Below are 17,640 nucleotides of genomic sequence, written 5' to 3' on the forward strand. Positions count from 1 at the left end.
AACGTGTATTTAGAAATAAAGCCTCTTACTTAAAATATCCTTATTTGAAAGTGCTGTATGTTTGGAGTGGCTGAATCTGGCAGCCTTATGGACGGTACAAATGGCCTGATCCTTCTTCCCTCTCTGGCTGATCAGGCTGAAAACCCATTAGTGGGAAAACACACACAGATGCATCTATGTAACACGGATCCCTGTATGATTTGGGTTTGGGTGCCCAGTTTGTCTGTAGCTGCCTCCAGGGGCTGGCAGCCAGCTGTGTAAGCCCCAGAGGTGCACAGCCCTGCTCCAGCTGCTGGTATTTAGATCCCGTGTGCGTGCGCACATATACACACGCATGTACTATGTATACCCCTCTGTAACTGTCCTTAGACGCTCAGTCAAACCAGTAACTGGTCCCGAATGACCTGCTCTCCCAGTTACCTCATGTGCAGAGACAGATGGGTCCCTGGCCCAGACCTATGGCCTCTCCAGTAGCTGTCCCCCCAGCCCAGTGTCTCCCATAGCTGGCCCAGACTGGTGACCTTTCCGGTACCTGGTTCCCAAAAGTTAAGCCACTTGCTAGCTGATGCTGACTTGGTGTCTGTTAGCAATGGTGCAGGCTGTGAGGAGCTGCAGCCCTTTCTCCCGTTGCTGCTGCTCGGACCTCTGTGCCCCGGGAGGCAGAAGTGCCATTAAATAAATAAGCCAGGACAGGCTGTGATGATGGGCATCCCCCAGCGAGTCGTATTCTAGGCAGAGGCCCTCTCTTGGTCTGTTAGGTGACCCCAAGGGCTCTCCTGCCTGCACCGCTGGGGGGGTCCCTCACCCTGGAGCTGGGCCTTGGGCTGAGCGATGGCCTCACAAGGAGCGGGGCCGGGCTGTTCCCCTGGCGCTGTGTTACTGGGGTGCCTCTGCCCACCCGTGCTTCCCCGCTGCCTTTTGTTTATGCAGATTAGCCTTTAATCGCATAACCCAACATTATAGGCAGTTCCCAGGCATGCCTATACATTTTGTAGGACGATGTCTAAGCCATAGGCATCCAGCTGTAGGAATACTATGAGTACGTTTGCAGGTGAGATTATTTCTTGGTCTAGGGGTTTTTTCTAGTTGTCTCAGTGGCGAATGCTGAAAGTATTGGTTTAAGTCTTTCTATACCCCTGTGTGTGAGTGTGCACAAAAACTGCCTTCAAATAAATGTAGGGCTCTGACAAATTAAAAATAAGTTGACAGGCTTTCTGTTACAATTTCTTTCTTAAACCTTTGAGAGGAAGAATGTGAAAAGTGACTCTGACAGACCAGACTGCCTGTCATTAAGCTTTAGGTCTTGTTACATCCATCTACGCTGGATCTGAGAACTATAAAATATCTTCAGGGGTTTCATCTCAGATGCCCCAACTTAAAGCCAGGTATGGGAAGCATACCACGAGGCCTCGCTCCACCAGCTTGGAGAACTGCAGGAAGCGAGGCGCTCTTTAAAACGAGCGATGAAGGAAAGGTGATTGAAATCCTCCTCGTCGAAAGGCCTGTCTTATCACGGCCAGTTGTGCGGTGAACGTTGGGGATGACTTGTTCAAGGCTGTCTGAAGAGAAGACCGTCAGGATCGCCCAGCTCTGTGGCTCAGGGCTGACCCTCCAGCAGCGGGCGGCCACAGCTCTCGCTGTGTGGCACTGCAAGGGCATTGCGTGTGCGTCATTGCTCTCCTGTAGCCGCGTTCTTCACGCTTCTGTTATCATCTCCATCAGCTACTAATGGAAGTACCTCTTGGTAAAGTTAGTGTCAAGAAGTGAAAGAATCTGGTCTGTTTTCTGCCCTTTTCGGTGTGAGACTTAGTTTGGCGTACTCCTAATGAAACTTTGGGTTGGCTGAACAAACTGAACAAGCCCCCCCTCTCACGGGTATAGCTTTCCCCCTCACATAGGAAAGGTGATAGTACTCACCCTCCTTGCAGAAATGCCAATGTGAACAAGATCAACAGCCATAAAAAAGTGTATCTTGAGTTCCCTTTGGTTTCCCGGGGACAAATACCATCCTCTTGAAGGAAATCTTTTCATGTGCCTCTGAATGCAGTTATAAATGGAACAGAGAGAGGAAGAGAAACTCTCCTAGCTAGATTTTAATCCCAGAACATGCAAAGTCAAGCTCGACTGCTCCTCTGAACCAACTTTTGAAATAAAAGATTTGGGGGTTTTTAATGAAACACTAAGTTTATATGAAAGGCTTTGCCGCAATAACTTTTCCAAAGGATATTAAGCTCAAGTTGTCCACAAGAAGAGTGTGGCAGAGGGGAGCTTTAGCTTTGCAAGTTGGGCTTTTTTTCTGAGAGCTCCTTCTTGGTGTACAAGTTACCTGCTGTTAGTTGCACCGCTATTGAATCAGGAGTGTTACAGAATAAACTTGCCTAAATGAGGCAGAAGTTCCTTCTTAACTCCATACATGTGGTTCAGCTAAATACATTCTTATTTCCTTTTTTATTTTCCCTAGGAATTTTCCTCTGGCAAAATGGGATGTTTCAATGGACACTCTTTAAGATCAATGAGAAAAAACATGCCGCCCTGTTCAGACTCTAGCTTTGACAAAAGCATGGAAATATTAAGTGAAAACGTCAATCGAAGACACTTTACAAGGTATTGTATTTCTAGGTGTTCAATCTCTGTTCAATTTCTAGAATGAAAAGTGAAAGCATGCACGAGTCACATCACGATACACCTACAGCTAAAAATCTGCAGAGGGATACGATTATGTTAATACCAGTGCCAGTATCTTAGAACTGGAATCCCTCTTCTTAGTAAAAGTCTTCTGCTTGTATAAAAAACATGTATCTCTTCCCAACTCCTTTGAGATCTCTCCTCCGCTTTGATTACTGAGATGTTATTTGTGCTGTTGAGACTTCAAGGTTAGCAGGTTAGGAAATGTCTGTCCTTATGGAATTGTGCATATGGTATGCAGCAGACATCTGAATCCTTGTGGTCCACAGGCTTTTTTTTTGCATGATGTGGAGCACCGGATTGTAAACTTGGTGAAGTTCCCCAGTCTTGAGGGGGAACTATACAATGCAATACGATATGATATGCTATAATACAAAAATTGTAATACAACAATTCTTTTCTCCTTTTCTCTGTCTTCTTTCTTAATGTAGGCAGTTGGCAAAGCCGAAATCAGACCCAAAAAAAGAAGAATATAAAGAAGGTAAGTAGTGATAATTCCTTAGGATTCCTTTTTAGCCTGGTTTCTGAGAAGGATTGTCTTTGGTCACTCTATTGAACTTGGCTCCCAAAACTTCTGAACTCATCAGCCAAAATCAGCTGAAGTTGTGAGAATAGGTACCTCAAAGGCAGTGAATTTCCTATGAGTTGTATGAAGAGAGGTAGGTGCAAACAGGAGGATATGCTATTAATTCCTTGCAGGCTTGGGGAGAACGCAGTGTGAATCCCAGCCTGCTCTTAGGCACTGGAGAACCTGTTCCTTGGCTTGGGTTTCTTCGTGACATGGATCTTCTGGAGTCTGCAGGACACAAATTGATTGAAAATCAATCGTTCTTGCAAATAGGAGGGAATATTGCAGTATTCTATGTGAGTTAAAAAGTAATTCAGTCATGAGAAGCACAAACCCACAGACATGAGGAAGGTGTCCCTGAAGTTCAGCGATTTACCTTGGAACCGAATTGCGGCGCGGAGCACACGAACAGGCTTGGTGCCGTGAAGCTGCTTGCTGGCAGCTGGCAAAATCTGTTATTTGCAGGCAGAATCCTGCCAGGCGCAGGCTGAACACGGGAAGGGGCCTGAAATGCACTTTGTCTGTAGTTATTCAGGTTCTAATTGTGCTCTACTTTCTCACTGACCTCTCTTAATTATTTTAATGACAGTGTGTGGTGGCTTGACCCTGGCTGGAGGGCAGGTGCCCACCAAAGCCGCTCTATCATTGTCCGTCCTCAGCTGGATGAATATAATGAAAGGCTTGTGGGTTGAGATAAGGACAGGGAGAGATCACTCACCAATTACAGTCATGGGCAAAACAGACTCAACTTAGGAAAATTAATTTCTTACCAATCAAATCAGTGTTGAGTAAGGAGAAATAAACCCAAATCTTAAAACACCTTCCCCCCCCCCGACCCCCCGCCTTCTTCCCAGGCTCAATTTCACTCCTGATTTCTCTCCCTCCTTTCCCCCACCAGCGGCACAGAGGGACGGGGAATGGGGGTTGTGATCAGTTCCTCACATGTCTCTGCCACTCCTTCCTCCTTAGAGGGAGTACTCCTCACACTCTTCCCCTGATCCAGCGTGGGGTCCCTCCTATGGGAGACAGTCCTCCACCACCGTCTCCACAACACGAGTCCTTCCCACGGGGCACAGTCCTTCACGAACTGCTCCAGCGTGGGTCCCTTCCACGGGGTGCAGTCCTTCAGGAATAGACAGCTCCAGCGCGGGTCCCTCTGTAGCCCTGCCCCGCTACCAAAACTTTGCCATGCAAACCCAGGACATAGTGCAAGTAACGAACCTGTGGCAAAGGATGCTGCGTGGTAAGTACTGGGCAGATGTTGTTTTAAAGCAGCAAGCGTTTGAGCTCTTTGATATTGGGGCGTTTATCTGGAGACATTTCTTATCTTCTAGAGCTTTTGTGTCACCATGCAGAAAATGAAAGTGATGTATGCTTAAACAGTGTACTAAAACTATGCATCCTAAGAAGAGACTTCCCACATAAACATTTTTTAAAAAACCAAACTATCAGGTACAATTTTACATGAATGGAGTGAAAACACCTTAGAGAGACCTATTTGTTGTTTTCACTTTTCCAGAAAGAAGTAACTGGAATAAACTTGCCTCCTGCATGAAACAAAAACTGCGTGTTTGTTTTCATCAGACTGGCTTTCTAGACTAATAAAAAGTTGCTATACAAGTCGTGCTTTTAACATAAGTCATTTAAGTTGAATGCTGTGGTCGTGACAATAACTTCTAATTCAGTATTTAAAGAAAAAATCCACGGCAGATTTTTTTTACATTTTACTAGAATAACGGTGAAATAAAGGGAATAACATATGTTCTGTCTCAAAATATTTCATACATTAACGTATTTTAGTCAACAGGACACTGAAGACTAGAGCTGATGCAAAAGCTGCAGAACAAGTCCATGAAGAAAATGGGGATTTGGAGGTCCGCCGAAGCTGCAGGCTTTGACAAAGCCATTACACCACTACAAATCAATCTGTTTTATTTGACAAACTTATAACAAAGTGAGTGAGATTTTTGTCATCATCTTGCAAAGCTACTAAAATGAGCCTTACTAGCAAGCCTTTGTGCTATGGCATAGTATCAGCTAGCACCTTTCTCCTTCTTTTGACAACAGAAAAAGGTATTACTGTTCCTGGTAGCAAGAGCTAAATGTATTCAGTGGTTAGGCTGAGACTACATATAGGATATGGCCTTGTGATAACTGCTGGGCTCAGGTGCCCTCCACTGCAGAGTCCCACCAGGGTCCCAGGAATGTTGTTAAGCAACCTCTGCTAACATTCCATTGCTGTTGGTCAGGTAGGGTAGGGTGTCCTCCTCTGCCTCTGCCTCTGCCTGTGCCAGTATGTCCTGTAATTATTGTTAATACAGTGATTTAGGTAACGTGTGGGCCTTTGTCCTTCGCAGCCAAGCTGTTTAACCCGAGTCTTTTGGAAATAGATGCTTGTGGCTGTTTAAGACTTCCAGGTTGGAGTGTGTGTGTGTGTGTGTGAGGATGTATTTGGGAAGTGCTTCACGTGTAAAGAGTTTGGGCACAGCCAATGTTTAAATTGGCCCCCGGTGTCTTCATTTTGTGATTGCCAGTTGCAGAGAGATCTTCATACTAGAGCACCTTCTATGTACGGGCTGGGTGGGTTTATGTGTTGTCTTGTGAACCAAAACACTCACTTTACGGTGTGACTTTCAGTAGATTTAACTTGCCCTCTAAATCGATTTTCTTAGCATCAGAAGCGCCTTCATTTTTAATTAACTTTTCTTCCATGCTTATGAATATTTGTATAATGCTCGGTTGAGTTGAGATACTGAGGAAAGTTGGATACAGCCAAAGTGATGTAGTCCTAGTGTTTCTGCCTGTCTGTCCATGGCTTAATGACCTTTGTGAAGCCCAAATTGACCTTGTTTTCTGAAAAGTTTGTGAACTGGAACAGGAGCGGGATGGGGTTTTTTCCAGCATATATAGTCATGGGAAATCAACATGAAACTTAAATTACAGTTGAGAGAAGAATAAGCAACCTGTTGTCTGAGGAAGGCTGTGAACTAAACATGACTTAATGCTATCATGCAGAGCAACTTAAGCGCTATTAAAAACTGCTATAATTTCTTTCTGTTACATTACTATGATCTTCAGAATTTTTTTTCCTACTAAATTAGATTCTTCTTTTTTTTTTTTTTACTGTGTTCAGTGAGAGGGGAAAATAAACCCGAAAACAGTGTCTGCAAATCCTCAATCGCTTGTTCTTTAACTCTCTCTCTAAAAAAGTAAACATTTGACCTGATTTTTAAGTAGTGTTAAAAAACTTGGTTAAGTGTCAACGACTCTTACTTTGTGCATACTCTATTAAAATGTCATGCTGATTATGTGTACTGTTTTAAATATTTTTGTTTGTACTTGCCTATCTTTGTTCTTACATGTCAACTTTTTGTCGTAGTACTGCAGAAGCAGTCTTGCAAAAAATGGATGACATGGAGAAGATGCATAGACGGCGAATGATGGAAGACCTTGGGGTGTTCCACGATGTAGGAGATACTAATCTATTTTACTATTTTTGTATAAGTAGTGTATTCCACATAGGGAAATTATTTAGTTGTGATTTTAATTTAGCTGAAATAACTTATTCCAAAGAATAGTGTAGTCTACAATAACATTTGTTTTTGCTCTCTAATTATAGTTTAACATCTTACTGTTATGGTCACGCTACAGATACACTCTAAGGGTGGGTGGAGGAAAAATCTTCAGAAGACATGAAAAAGCAGTAATATGCTGAAATACATGTCTTATACTACACTTTCTGAATGGCCTTATGATTTTTGAATGGAGGCTGTTTACAAACAGCTGTTTCAGGGCTTGGGTTTTCACTTCAGATCTTACTAAAAACTGAATTCGTCGATGTCTGATTTATCTGTGTTTGGTTTTGTGCCAGCCTGGCCTGTGAGCTTAAGAAGTCCTCTGTCCCTAGATGAACTGAGGTTAAAATTATATACAGCAATCATATTTCCTCTTAGTTTTGCTCAATAAATTAAGTTCTACTGTCCTTTTGAATGACAGGCACTTCGTTTTTTAAACATCTTCATAGCCTGCTTTCACAGGTTTTTGCTTAGATCTAAATTACTTTTTTTTTTTTTTTAATGAAACCAGAATTGTCCATAGTACTTTATACATCATGTCTCAAATGCCCATATGTGGGGTTTGGGTTTTTTTTTTTTAATCTGCTAGAAATTGCTTTTTCCTGGGTTCTTGGATTATTAACCTGTGATTAATTGATACACTCGGTTTTGTATTTAAGTATTTAACTATCACATGTACAAAACCCTATTTTAGAGCAGAAATTCTTGTTATTAATCCTGGGTGCCAGAATGATGTTCCTGTTCTCCCGTACCTTAATTTAATCTTTTGTGTACATGGAGTGCTTTGATAATGTTACTGTATAGGCACTAAATATGCCCATGTCAGGTTTTCTGCATGTTTGTGACTGATCCTTCTTGTTTCTTTTATTTAGGAGAACCTCGATATGTATGCACAAGGAAAGAAAGAAATCCAAAGAGCTGACAAAGAAATAGCTGATAATCAAGGTGGCATTGTAGGTTAGTTCTGGTTTAAATTTTTTTTACTATGCTCTAGCCAAGAGCCTTGTCTTAAACAATTGAGATGAGCTGAACTACTGAGTATTTTTCTTCTGTTAAAAGAATCTGTGTTGCTATTGACATTACAAGCCATAGTCACGGACTCTAGAGCTGCACTGTAGTGAGCTCAGAACAGGTATTCAGAGGAAAAAAAACCAGTGCTTTTCCAAAATGCTGACAAGATAAAAGGCAACAGATGGCTGTGGACGGGTGGGAATAGAGAGAAATGGACAGTATTCCTCAGAATGAGAAAGAGTGATCTTGCTGCAGCAGGAGCATGGCAGTTTTCACGGTTTTGAGCAGCGCAGCAAGAATTTTCAGGCAGGCAGGCAGGCAGGCTGCCAGATGAGTATGGAAAGCTCCTCCAGAGTGTGACGATCAGCAGGGGAGAAGATAGTGGTGTTCATTTTTGTGTTTAGCAGGTAGTCGGTGGAAGCTGCTGTCTGGGCCTGTAATTAGGGCTGTCATCCCGGCACTCAGTGGGAAATAACATGAGGAATAAGGTGAAATTGTAAAAGGCCATATTAACTTTATGTTTGAAGTGAGGGGGAAGAACCTCTAAGGTTTTAAGGAGAAGGATAGTTGTGATTAAGGCAGTCAGTCCAACAATCCTTGTAGGAGATTTCTGGATGGAACAGAATGGGGCGAGACTGTACTTAAGGATAGAAAAGGATGCGGCAGTAGTTGAGCTGATCAGTGTTAGGTTTTGTGACAGACCTCCTCTGCACACTCGCTCAGAGAGACAGTGGCAGGAGGGGGAGCCCACATAACACCCTGCCGGGCTACTCCCAAGGCCATCAGTCCATCAAAGCCCTATCTGCACAAGCCCGGAGGAGCGCGTGGGTGTGCAATGGCAGACACCCAGATCAAAGCGAGGAGGAACAGCCACCCTGTCTGGGCCTCTCCCAGGGCTGTCCGTCCCATCAGAGCTCTCAGCCCCAGCATCCGGGCGGGAAACCTATCTGGAGGATTCATCGGGGCAGCTCTGCATATCACCTTTTGGACTAGGGGGTTACTGCCCAGCAGTGGGGCATTTTGTGGGATGCAGGGGAAAAGCAGTTCACGCAGGACTTAAGGGATCTTAAGGGCAGGAACACGGGAGGCGTTCCGGTGACTTTGTGAGGAACAAGAGTAGGAAAATAGAGGGGCAAGGGGATAAAACGGGCCAGTCACATGTAAATAGTTTGCTGGTCAGTACTGCCTGTGCCCTGCGTCTGGTCACCTGTCTGACCATCAGACTATCAGAACTTGAACGAGAGGGGATTTATGCAATCTCCAGTGCGGGCGTTATCTTGTATGTGTTACACAGCCTGTGTACGACTTAATGACTGGCAACGGAGACCTACAAAAAGGTTCAAGCTAGATGTCCAGGTGTTAATGAGCACTGGGGTGATCTTGTTCCTAATCCCGATCAGGCCAGCGAACAGTCCGTGGCCTGTTTTCAGGCCTGTTGTTCAGCCTGTCATTAGTTCAGACCTAGCCTGTGGCTCCCGGGTGCGTACCTCGGTGACCAGACCTCCTCGTAGAGCAGTGAGAGAACACCTGGAGCCACAGCAGGAGTCCAGCGAGAGGCTGACTTAAAGAAGCCCAGGTAGAGCAAGGCATTACCAAAAAGAAATGACCGAGTGTGCCGAGGACATTTGACTGGTAAGGGAGGACAGCTGACTCATTTGGAGATCTAGTTAGGAGAATATCAAGTCAAGGCTTCAATAAGAGCAGCTTTAATACAAGGTATGGGCAGTCTAGAGGGAGGAACTGTATGGCTTGGTTCAAGTGTGTGGATCTCGAGGTGTTGGGCAGGAGAGACTTGTAGAAAGTAATTACAAATAGTATGTTGAAAGGGAAATAAGAGTATGGGGCAGTTCATTTGTGATCAAAGTGATAACTCTGGAATTTTAAATTGGGAAAAAAACTAAAATATACTTTTAGAATGAAAAGTGTGCCAAGAAGGAGTGAGGAAGGTGTGTTAGTGTAAAGAAAGTGAGTGGAACAAGGGGAAGGACTAGAGGAGCAGAAAAGCTCGTGCCTTTGTGACAGGAGTGTTGGAGAACCATGGACTGGGGATAGTAGTGATGCCAAAATAATTTTTCACTTTTCCATGTGCTGTCTACGTTATCTTGTGTAACTTATCTTGCATTCAGAAAGCAGTGTGACATTTTAGGGGGAAGAAATAAAGCTTAGTGCTTTCCAAGGAATCAAACGTACTTAATTTTAGTGAGCAGGGAGGTGAGCAGAGCATGTACATTCCTCATCCGGTGTGTAGCTATTAATGTGAGAGGGTGTTACTAGGAACCTGCTAGGTAATTATACTCTGGTTGTTGCATTCTTACCATCTTTCATGAAAAAAACATGAAGTTACTGTGCAGAAGCTAGTGGCATAAACTGTATGCATTTGACATTATTTTCTGATTGGGGAAGTTCAAACCTGAGACTTGCCCATTATTGCTCACGTAATCTGTGGCAGAGCTAGGGCTTGGAGCTATAGTCTTACCACTGTAGAATATTAAAAACATTTCCTTGAAACGCTTTCTCAAAATAACAAGAAATGACTTTCTGAAATAGCGGTTTTCATAGGAGCTGCATCTTAGCTAAGCAAGATGACAGAATTGGTGTTAGTAAGGCTGATGAGAAGTCACCCAGCAATTTCAGCGAGCACAGAACAGTATCTATATGTACGCTCCTCTGTGTTTTGTAATTTCTGGAATGCCTCTTGCATAAATTGGTCGTAAGGTTTTGCCAGTTTTCAGATCTATCGTCATTAACATGAAGATAATAGTAAAACCTATAGGCATCTGTGGAGTGCATTTTGAATTTAGTATCATTTGCAACAGTACTTAAACAGTTTAACGTTATGTCAATGTACAGTAGTTTCATCAGAAGAAAGTGAAGAGAAAGATGATGATGACGGTGAAGACACTCGAAAGCGTTATGACTTTCGACAGAGGAAAACTGTTGAGCGCTATCAAGCTCCATTGGAAAGTAGGTTATATGCACAGTTTCTCTTAAGACCTAATTCCTTGCACAGACGATTTTTTTTAATGAAATATATACCCACTCAACTTCTATTTAAATTTCTTACCTTCATTCTGCAAGTAAATTTTATTAAATGCATGTAGCCTGTGCACATTGTATTCCTTTGCCATTTGGCATACTTGTTGTTGTTTTTCAATAAAAAAAAGGCCTGTGTATCCTTGAAAGAATAGTAATTAAGCAGACTTGATAATCTTACTCTTGTGGCTTTCAGTTCTCCTTAAAACACAAGTGTGTGTTTTTTCCCTTCTACTGTGCACTGATTTAAAAAAAAAAAAAATCCCCCCCCCAAATCACTTGAAACTTCCCCTGAAATTTTCTACCTCCTCCACTATCCTGCTTTCTCTGAACCTTGTTTGTAACATTATTCTAAATTCTTTGCTTTCAACAGAACCAAGACAACGTAAGAGAGATTTTTCGGGCCGGTCTTCACCTGTCAGACAGAGATACTCATTTAGAAGTGCTCAGTCAGAAGGCTCTTGCTGCAAAAGAGCTAACAGGTTGGTATATGGTTAGTGATAGTTCTTACTTATCAATAGTGCTGTTGCTCACATTACCGAATAATGCTTTCAAGGGTGATTGGATTGGTGGTAATTACAGATTAATAGTGTGATTATCGCTGTGGTAGTCCGAGGGTATAAAGAAAAAAAAAATATTGAGAGTGTAAACTGTACTTTTTATATTAGCCATTAGGTATTTTAAAATGCAGTATTGGTGGTCACTGATAAGGTAATTCCGGAGGTTGTGCTGAGATTACGTAGCTGCAATTCTTTTGTTCTTGAACCGAAGCCAGAATCTCTCTCTGAAAATCTGAGACTCATCTTGAAGAATACCAATTATTTTCTTAAAACTGAAGATAATTTAGTTAGAGGGAGAACCTGTATGGAAGTTTTAATGGATTTGTTTTGGTTTTTTTTTAATCAGTCAAATACTGATTCTGGTTTCTGTCTGAAATCAGCTAATGATTCTGTATGAAACTATCCTTAAACAAGAAAAATGCTAAATGAAATTATAAATTATGAATTACAGTAGTAATGACAAAGAGGTTTTGGATCCTGTAAGCAGTTAGAGCATGCAGAATGCTGTCTCTTGCTAGATATGAGCACTTTGTTCAGCGTCTTTGAAAGCAGATAGTTACGGAAGGAAAGGTTTTTGAAGCCAAATTTGTAAACAAGTTAAAAAGGTTTATGTTTCACAGAGTGGATATGTAATGCTAAGTGAAACTCCATTTATGTGTGTGTGTGAGAGAGAGATTGGACAAAATGAGTAATTTATTTTATGAAATTTCTTTTAAAAATAGTTAAACATTTTACCTTCCTCAGAAAAATTAAATTTTACTGTCACAAGGAAAATCATGTCATATACTTTGAAATCAGATTCAAAAGGAGTACAATGATCTGGAAACTTAATAGATCTCAAAGTAAATTCTGAGACAGAATTCACTTAAGTTTTGATACTATTTAGCGTGTACTTTAATGTTTTACTTGTTTGTTTAAATGTTTGCAGACGGAGACACGCAGTCCACAACACAGATTCCACATCCTCTTCATCCCCATCTGATGACGAAGAGCGTTTTGAGAGACATAGGAAGCGCAGCCATAACAGAAATTTAAGAAGGTTAATGAAATTGGAGAATAGGGGAGGGAGAAATCTATTTGGGGGGGAGTTTGCATCTGCCTGACTGTGAAGTGTTATCCACTTTATCTTGTACAATTTCTAAAAACTATTTTAATAACAATCTAATAAATAAGTTTTCAGCCCAATGTCTCTCAGACACGTGTGTCTTCTGGCACATGGATCCCAAAGTCCTTGGAAGGACCAGCAGTAGTGGCCAGCCTTTATAATGTTAATCCACACTGAAATAAGTAGCCCCTTGGGCTGTAAGTCTTTGAATGTAGAAGCGAAAAAATCTTTGAAAGATGTCAGTGTGTTTTGAGGAGTTCTTCCGTCACACAAATCAAGGTCAGGTCACGGTCTCCACATATGGAGTAAGTTGTTTGAAGCTTGCCTTCCTCTATATGCTGTGAGGTCTGGCATGGATATTTAGAAGTGCTAAGAGTTATTAAAATAATTAACGCAGTTTAATGTCTGGAGTGACCATTTTCCTTTTTTTACTCACGGACATTAAATGTAAACCAATTTGAACAAATATTTAATTATTTAGGAAGTTTATCTCATTTATAAGGTCTTCTGCATTCACTTGCCATCGTTATAAAAGCAAAAAGCTAGCTGCATCCCAAGTTAGAAAGTGCCTTTCTCTTTCTCCTTAATTCAAATCAGGTGTCTTCCACTAAACTTTCGAAAAGATGAGCTACAGGGAATTCACAAGGATCGAATGACAATTGGAGCAAGTCTGGCTGATGTTGATCCAATGCAAATAGATTGTTCAGTAAGTAATTTTAGTTGTGTCGTGAGATGTTTCCAGTGTTTCTGAAAGCTTTCAATAACGTGCTGTCTACGGCTACCTTGGTTTACAGTTTTCTCTCCAGCAATTTGAAAATTGCCCAGAACATTTCCTTTGTGCTGACATGTACTTTCTGATGGAACCTCATCAAGGTTGCAGCTTTCTTTAACATATAAAACGTGTTCCGTTGAATTTATTTTTAGGTGCGATTTGATGGTGTGGGTGGTCTTTCTGACCACATTTCAGCTTTAAAAGAGATGGTCGTTTTTCCACTGCTTTACCCAGAAGTCTTTGAGAGATTCAAAATTCAACCTCCAAGGTAACAGATATTGTTTAAAACTATGAATTCTAATTCACCCATTTTCAGGAGAATATTCAACTGAGGTATCAATATGTTTCCACGCTTCAGAATTTTCAGTAATGTTGATGGGGCTTTTTGGCAGTAGTAAAAACGGATAGAATCCAGAACATATGTAGGTTCAAAGATGTACCGTGTGGTGAGAGTATACTTTAAAAGTGTCTTGCCTTTAAAAGGTGGGGCTGAGTCATTTTTGGTTTGAGTTCGATGTCCACGTCCGCTTGATTAGTTTATAAGCAAGAAGGAATCATCTACTGGTAGTCAACTGTAATTTGTTGCTTGGAAGTCCAGTTGTCTCTCCCACCAACTGTCTTTTTGTTCAAGTGATTAAGGATACATTTTAGAATTGACAGGACTTGCAACTAGAACCCTGCCGTGTTTGTCGTGCTTGGGCTAAAGTAAGGATCTGACCACTTTTTACACAGCTAAATTAGTTCTGCATTATGACATTATTAGAGATTTAATTGTTAGCTTTATATATTCTTGATCAGCGCAGTTCAATTATGGTATAGTGAAATATGACTTTAAATTCTTTGCTTTCAGTAACTTTAAAAGTATTACAAATAATGAAAAGACAATATTCCAGTGGGTTTGCTTCTTTATTCATTGAAATTCTTTTTGAAACAGCAGTGTATTGGCTTTTCTAGTTGATGGCTGTATTTATCTGGAAATGCAGAATACTCTCCCAGGTTTAGACTTCCACCTCATTTATCATCAGCAATGGATGGCCTGGGAGACCAAATCCAGTAACTTCAAGCTTTTTAAGGGAGAATGAAATGCTTTACTAGCAAATCTTGCCTTTTGTGAAAACAAGCATTTATATGCAGCGTATCATAAGTTAGCCAAGTCTCAGATTCTGCGCTGAAGTTTGTTCTGGTTTGGCTCCACCGTGCTGTAACCACCCCTGGTAGTTTGTCAGCAGTTTTGGAAGTGTCCTTCCGGGACACTAGGATCTTTTCTCGAGGTTTGTACGTCTCCATTATCCTCTTTATTTGTTGCGTTTACTGCCTTGTTGAATTGTGTAGGAACACAAAACTTCCATCTCTTTTCACTTTTCTCACACTTCAGCTGTTACCGCGATCTTATACACAAAGTGTTTTGGTTAGGAGAGAAGAGGGGTGTGGTTTAGGGATGAGGACTGTAATAGATACTTTTCCATCCTATATGAATCTTTTCTTCTTTTTCTTTCTTTCTTTTTTTTTTTTTTTTTAATAATTGCAGAGGCTGTCTATTCTATGGTCCGCCAGGGACTGGAAAGACACTGGTTGCTCGTGCGCTTGCTAATGAGTGCAGCCAAGGTGAGAGGAGAATAGCCTTTTTTATGCGAAAAGGTGCCGACTGCCTGAGTAAATGGGCGGGGAATCTGAACGACAGCTTCGGTTATTATTTGATCAGGTAAGGTTGAAACGTGCTGTGTGTTCTGTCCGAGTGGTAACTGTAATCTTCTGTGGTCAGTATTTTTAAGAACAACTCACTCCTTTTTGGTTTTTGTCAGTTCTTTCCACTGAAATGGGCTTGTTAGTGTTTCCTTTTTCAGTGGTTTTTTTACGGGCTTGAAATCTTGAGATGTATTAGGGAAGATTAATAAAACGAGAAAACCTCGCAAAGCAAACCCCTGCTACCCACCTCAAAAAAAACCCCACCAAAACCCCAAAAATAACCATCAACAAAAAAACCCCACCAAACCCAAACCAAAACAGCCACAAAAAGGGTTTCAAGAGGCAAGAGATGGACGGTGGCTTTAGATCCGAGGGAAACAGATGACAGGCTGACGGCATAGTCATTTAAATTCCTCATGGAAGCTTGCTTTCAGAACCTGTAATTGAATTAAGTCTCGGCTCTGTTCTCGGCGGTTGCCAAATAGCTGTAAAAACTACTGCTCTGATTTGTTTCCTGTCACCCGGTCTCAGTGGCTTGACACAAGCTGCCGTCTTCTGTTACTCGTGCCCCTCACTCCATTAGCCCAATTAGTAGAGATCCCTGATGCCAGTCTGAAAGATCTAGTTCCAGTGACTTCCCAACCAAAACATTTTTAATGCATTTTCTCTTTAAAATAGTCCCGGTTTACTTATGTCCATATTCCTCTGTTTTCATTCGAGGCCTACCAGATGCGACCTTCAATTATCTTCTTCGATGAGATAGATGGCCTTGCTCCTGTGCGGTCCAGTGAACAAGACCAAATTCATAGGTAGTACATTTTTGGTATCTACATAGAAGCTGCTTGATCTTTGTGAAAAGGCCACCACAACCTGTTTAACTTTATGTGATACATTAATTTATCCTGAAAACTAGTAATTCAATGCTACTAAAATTCAGATGATTTTCAAACAATAACTGAAACCAATTCACTCAGCTTGATATCAGCACAAGGCCTGTGTTAGCTTACTGGTTTTGTTATGTCCTAAGTTAAGTCTTTCGCTAATCGGCGTCTCATCAAGAAAAGCCTGTCCTTTTTGAGTGGTCATTGCAGAAGATTGCGTAGAATGTAACAAAATTTACTAAACCAGTGAATGAAGATTATATTTTTTCTGTTAGCTCTATTGTGTCAACTCTTCTGGCCCTTATGGATGGCTTAGACAGCAGAGGAGAGATTGTGGTCATTGGAGCCACCAACAGGCTGGATTCTATAGATCCTGCTTTACGAAGACCCGGCCGCTTTGATCGAGAGTTCCTCTTCAGCTTGCCAAATAAAGAGGTCAGAACTTAAACTCAACCTTAATGCTCATGTGACAAAGTCCCTCTTTATAACAAAACCACGTAACAATGCAGGATTACAGAGCAGTTAAAGTCAAACCCAGTGTTGGACAACTTGGGCAAAAGAGAGACTGTGGAGGGCAGATCCGGTACTGAATATATACCATTAAGAGGATTTCCACAAGTAGTTAGTTCTGTAATTAGTTTTGGTTTCACTGTGACCAGCCAAGAAAATGGGATGCTGCTAGTCACTGAAACATGTAAGAAAGAATGAATGCCCCAATTAGCTGTAAATTACTGCTATCTCATCTTGAAAATGAAAGAAATGGTGTGCGCACAAGAATTCCTTTTTGCAAACAAAAACGTTTCTCAAGGCTGGTGCTGGAGCGATTGAATTTTTTTCCATTCCCAAATCTGTCCATGTTTGCTGACTGACTTAATCCACTTAGACACTTTCATCCTGAAGTGGTCTTGCTCTCAGTTCTTGGTTTACGAATGGCTGGTGGATGTACCTGTGCTGGATCATTCCCAGGCTGCGTATCCTGGGAGGGAAGTATTTTGGGATCTGACATTCTTACCGGTAACTTCTTATTGGACAAAGATGCGAGGTACGCTGGACAGGTGTGGGGCTTGGGAAGCTTCTAGTTCAATGGCGATAGCTAAGCAATGAAAAAGTAGGTGTATAGCAACCAAAAAATATGGGGAGGAAGATAGTGTGGAACCCTGGTCTTGTGTGTTTTAATTTGGCTATGATTGAAGGCTAGTAAAAGTGCACTAAACAGCATATTTAACAGAAACATTTGTCTCCAGTTTTTATCTCCTTTCAGGAACAGGAGAGGAGGTGCCGTGAAACACATACAATATATGATTCCCTACTGTGGAAGAATTCTAGAAATCTGCCGTAATTAAACTGTGTACCAGGGAATACTTAAATAAAAGATCTTGCTAAGATCGGAGATGAAGATAGGCAACGTTTGACATTTTCTGGATCAGTGACAGTAGTTTGAGTCATAATTATTGTTCGTCTTTGTAGTAATTGTAGCAATTACTCTGCAAAAGCAGAGAGCGTATTAATCGAACTGTAAAATACTTAAAAGTTTAGCAGATAAACCAAGTATTTGTATTAATGTGAGGGTGTGGGGGGTTTGTGTTGGTTTGGGGATTTTTGAAGAGAAAACTTTGGACAAACTAAAATGCGACCATTTTATTTCAGGCTAGAAAAGAGATTTTCAAGATTCGCACACGAATTGGACCCCAAAGCCATCGGACATGTTTCTTGAAGAGCTAGCTGAAAAATGTGTTGGTAAGTTTTGAAAATACAGTGAGTTAC

The 17,640-nt window shown here is 41.5% G+C and overlaps 1 long non-coding RNA gene across 1 annotated transcript; it reads left to right on the forward strand.

Annotated features, from left to right (window-relative positions):
• The first annotated feature begins 2,471 nt into the window (after window positions 1-2,471).
• Window positions 2,472-7,776, forward strand: LOC129201358 (uncharacterized). The gene is made up of 5 exons (XR_008575379.1): window positions 2,472-2,604; window positions 3,117-3,166; window positions 5,054-5,207; window positions 6,633-6,720; window positions 7,701-7,776. It is a non-coding gene; the product is annotated as an uncharacterized LOC129201358 (long non-coding RNA).
• Window positions 7,777-17,640: the final 9,864 nt, after the last annotated feature.

Source organism: Grus americana, unplaced genomic scaffold (genome assembly GCF_028858705.1).
Source record: "Grus americana isolate bGruAme1 unplaced genomic scaffold, bGruAme1.mat scaffold_985, whole genome shotgun sequence".
Taxonomy (NCBI): domain Eukaryota; kingdom Metazoa; phylum Chordata; class Aves; order Gruiformes; family Gruidae; genus Grus; species Grus americana.